The 4,757-nt window shown below is 37.8% G+C and overlaps 1 pseudogene; it reads left to right on the forward strand.

Moving 5' to 3' along the window:
* The window catches only part of LOC114046193, a 23,766-nt pseudogene extending 19,550 nt beyond the window's left edge, over positions 1 to 4,216 (forward strand).
* The last annotated feature ends 541 nt before the right edge of the window (positions 4,217 to 4,757 follow it).

The following is a 4,757-nucleotide window of genomic DNA, read 5'->3' on the forward strand; positions in this document are numbered from 1 at the left end:
AGATAGATAGATAGATAGATAGATAGATAGATAGATAGATAGATAGAAGGCACAGGGTGAGTTGAAGATGAAGGGGTGATATCTGGAGATTAAAATTAAGGGGTGAGAGGATTATACTGGGAAAAGGAGAAAGGAAGAGGTAGAACGGGGTAAATTATCTCACATAAAACAGACAAGAAAAAGTTTTTACAGTGGAGGGGAAACAGGGGGAGGTGAGAGGGAATGAGTGAATCTTATTCTCATAGAATTTGGCTTAAGGAGGGAATAATATACATGCTCAATTGGGTATGGAAATCTATTTTGCCCTACAGGAAAATGGGGGGTGAGGGGACAATAGAGCAGGGGGATGATAGAGGGGAGGGCATATCAAGGGAGAGGGTAATCAGAAACAAACACTTCTGAGGAGAGACAGGGTCAAAAGCAAGAATAGAATAAATAGAGGAGCAGCATAGGATGAAGGAAAATATACTTAGTTTTTCGCAACATGACTACCATGGAAGTGTTTTGCATGACTACACATGTATAACCTGTGTTGAGTTGCTTGTCTTGTCAATGAGGGTGGGTGGGGAGGGAGGAAGGGAGAAAATTTGTAACCCAAAGTTTTAAAAACACGTGTTAAAAATTGTTTTCACATGCAACTGGGAAATAAGAAATACAGGAAATGGGGTATAGAAATCTATTCTGCCCTATAGGAAAATAGAAGGGGAAGGGGATAAGAGAAGCGGGCGGATGAGATAGAAGGGAAGGCAGGTTAGGGGAAGGGGTATACAGAATGCGTGCCATCTTGGGGTGGGGGGAGGGATGAGATGGGGAGAAAATTTGGAACTCAAAATCTTGTGGAAGTGAATGTTGAAAACTAAAAATAAATTAAATTAAAAAAATACTTATAGGGACTTAATAGTATGTCAAAGAATGGTCACAAAGGCAATCCCAGCTTATATTACCTTAAAAGGAAATATTATGGGTTATTAAGGGTTTTATGTGTTCCTATATTTTTTAATGTTCCTATGAGTTCTTAAAGTCTTCTGCATTTTCTATGGAGTGAAATAAAGGCTATTGTGTGTGTATACTTTGTTATGTTGAGTGAATGTTTGTACAGTAGCAATGGACCCATTTAAGTCACATTTGGGAAAACAAGAAAAACCATAGTATGGATATATTTGGAAATTTCCTTAAAGTAAACTCTGAGGTTTATCTAGTAGATTAAATCCAAGAGCAAAAAATTACTTATAAATCAGGACTCTGGGGTCCTACCATGTGTGTCTAGGAACTTAGGAAGCTCTAGATGATAGGTGATACAAATATTCATATATGTGGAAAAGTCATGTGGTGTAGAAGAAAAAGCACTAGCTCACAAAAGATCTGACATTAATTAGCTTCCATGACCATGGGCAAGTCACTTAATATCTCTGAGATTTAATTTCCTCATCTATAAAATGAGTTAATAAGAAAATCCACCTAAGGATATGGTTTGAAAATCAAATGAGATGGTGTATATAAAATCTGTTGTAAACTGTCGAGTGATGTAAATGTGATATATATGAGATAATGGTTGTAAAGCACTGTACTATCTCTGACACACAAAGTAGCCATAAGAATATATTGAAATCATTTAGTCTCTTACTGCCCTTAAACAACTTTTTAAGTTCATAAATTAAAGGCAAAATTGTTCTATGTGAGTGATGAGAGTTAAGAGACTTTCCTCACTGAAAAAAATTTATTTATCCATCATTTATTGGGGGGGGAGAGACAGAGAGAGAGAGAGAGAGAGTTGTGATGTGTACATGTGTGTGAGTATGACTACTCACATTACTTTATGGTCTAATTATAATATTGGTCACATTTGTTGAAAATTTTGCTCTCAGTTGTTAAGCAAACCTGCTTCAGAAACGAACTGCCTCTCCAAGAGTGAGATGATGCCTATGGTGCTGAGGGGAAACTTAAATCACAGTGTGTTTCATACTCCTTTTTATCTATACCTCTACAGCACCATTATGTTTCAGCAATGTTATTTAGTATGTCTCTTATAAATTGCTCATTTGGGGTCTGCCAAATGATTGCATAGGAAATATTTTGCACAGTTTCTGAAAGAAACTGCTGCAATTTCAAACAGCAGGAAAACATGGCTATTAAAAGAGAGAAAATGTCTGTGTTTTTACAACAAAATAATTAGAAGCCATTACTGAAACTGTTTAGATTTTAGTATACCCATCTATCTTCCTTTCAATTAGAAGCATGTGCCAAAATAGGAAAAGTTGGGATAAAGATGTGTGCATTTTGAATGAATTATGATTATGAAATGTGACCCTCAGTGACAATATAGTCTATATGCTTTAAGTAAAGCACATGTTATGTTTTTCTCAGTTTTTGAGGAAACAAAACTCCATTCATGGTTTTAGATGCATTTAATTAACAAACTCCCCTATAGCTATGTTAAGGACAGGAAGATTGTCCTTCCAGAATATTTCAAGCACTAATTAAGGTTAATAATGGTGACAATGTGTAAAAAATATATCTTTTAAATTTAATTTCTTGGATTATGTACTTGGTTATACTTTGTGCAAATACCTTGGACATTTTATTTCACAGAGAATTAACTAGTAATGAGGAAAATCTTTTTAAATGTATATGTATGTAGTATATTATTTTTCCCAATTGCATTTCAAGACAATTTTAGCATTCATTTTACAAGATTTTGAGTTCCAAATTTTTTCCCTCCTCACTTCCCCTCCCCTCTTCTGAAAATGCTTAACAATTTTATATTGATTATGCATGTGATATAATGTAAAGCATATTTCCATACTACTCACAGTTGTGAAAGAAGAAACAGATGAAAAGGAAACAAAACCATGAAAAAGAATAAAGTGAAAAAATGTACTTCCATCTACATTCAAAGTCCATCAGTTCTTTATCTCGATATCCATATCTGGATATGAATAGCATTTTCCATCATGAGTCCTTTGTGCTTGTCTTGTATCATCGTTTGGCTGAGAAGAGCTGAGTCGTTCATAGTTGATCATCACACAATGTTGCTGATAGTGTGTACAATGTTTTCTTGGTTCTGCTCATTTCACTTTGCATCAGTTCCTTGTTAATTTCCTGAAAGATGTTGTCCAGGTCCTCCTTTTGATTGTGGCTTTAAGGTAGCCTAATGATTCTTATATTATCTCTCCTGGATCTATTTTCCAAGTCGTTGTTTTTCCCATGAGATATTTCACATTTTCTTCCATTTTTTCATTATTTTGAATTTGTTTGATGGATTCTTGATGTCTTGTAACTTCCACTTGCACAATCCTAACTTTTAAGGTGTTATTTTCCTCAATTACCTTTTGTCCTTTTTTTCCATTTGGCTAATTCTACTTTTTAAGCAATTGTTAACTTTTCTCTAATTTTCTTGCATCACTCTCATTTCTTTCCCCAATTTTTCTTCTACCTCTCTTATGTGACTTTAAGCTCCTTTTTGAGCTTTTCAGTGAGATCTTCTGGGCTTGATATCACTTCTTATTTTTCTTTGGGGTTTCTTCTCACAGATGTTTTGACATTGTGGTCCTCTTCTGTCACCATAATAACTTTCTATGGTTAGATTCTTTTTTTTGTCATCTTTTGCTCATCTTTTTCGGCCTTTTCCCTTTCTTTTAAATTTCAGCTCTGTCTCATGTCTCTTGTGCCAGGGGTTGCAGGTCCTGGCTCTTTACGCATTGCTGCACTGATCCTAGGTCCCATTTGGGACCCTCATGTCTAGTGCTGGGCTGAGTGGGTAGGGTGTGGTGTGGCTGGTGCTTTTGGAGACCGTAGTGGTCTACACTACTTAGCTGGTGCTAAACTAGTGGTGGTGTCTGTCATGTTCTGAGGCCAGTGGGATGTTTTTTTGTGTTTTCCCAGGGCTACACTGAAGTTCATAGTGGTCTGGCTGCTGGTGGCTGCCTGTTTTCCAAAGGCTATGCTGAAGAAGGTGGCAGGGGCTGAGCAGTGGTGGCTGCCTGTTTGCTTAGGCACCTGTAGGGTTGGTGTTTACCTCTTTGCCCAGAGCTATGCTGTAGCATATGGAGTCTGGTCACTGGAGGTTTTCTCTTTGCCTGGGGCTATGTTGAAGCATGCGGTGCTTCTCAGAGCTGGCTTCTTCCAATTCACCTGGCTGTTCTGGGGCATGTGGGCGGGGGTGGGGGTCCAGATATTGGTGTTTGCCTTCTTCACTACACTTGGGCTCAGGACTTAACCCTGGTTTGCTAAAGTGGGACTTGCTTCTGGCTTGCTGAGATGATTCCTTTCCTGGACTACACTAGCATTTTACCCAAGAGAGACAGACCTTTCCTGTGAATCTTCCAAGTTTCTTGGCCTCAAGGATCATTCCCTCCCCCCATCCTTTTGCTGATTCTGTTGTTCCAAGATTTATTTTGAGGAACTATTTTATGGTCGTATGTAGGTGAATATGGGGGAGTTATGGTGAATTACTGCTTACTCCACTGTTGGCTCCTGGAAGCCTCTAACAAGGAGTATCTTAAGCTCAAGAGCATTCTTTAGTAAAGATTTCTACTGGGATTGTATTTACACTGACCCTAAAATACTTTAAGGGTCTGTAATTTCATCAAGCATGCATATTTCCTCCACCAACACAAATCATGACCCCTCATTGAAGGTTTTCAGTAGTTTCTGGGGACCAAACATTCATCACTCTGCTACAGCATCATAATTAAGATGTCATGACTGAACTTTGCCCCAGAGCAGGAGAATTTAGATGGCACTACTAACATCTGGAG

Source organism: Vombatus ursinus, unplaced genomic scaffold, assembly GCF_900497805.2.
Source record: "Vombatus ursinus unplaced genomic scaffold, bare-nosed wombat genome assembly UNPS02001419.1, whole genome shotgun sequence".
Taxonomy (NCBI): Eukaryota; Metazoa; Chordata; class Mammalia; order Diprotodontia; family Vombatidae; genus Vombatus; species Vombatus ursinus.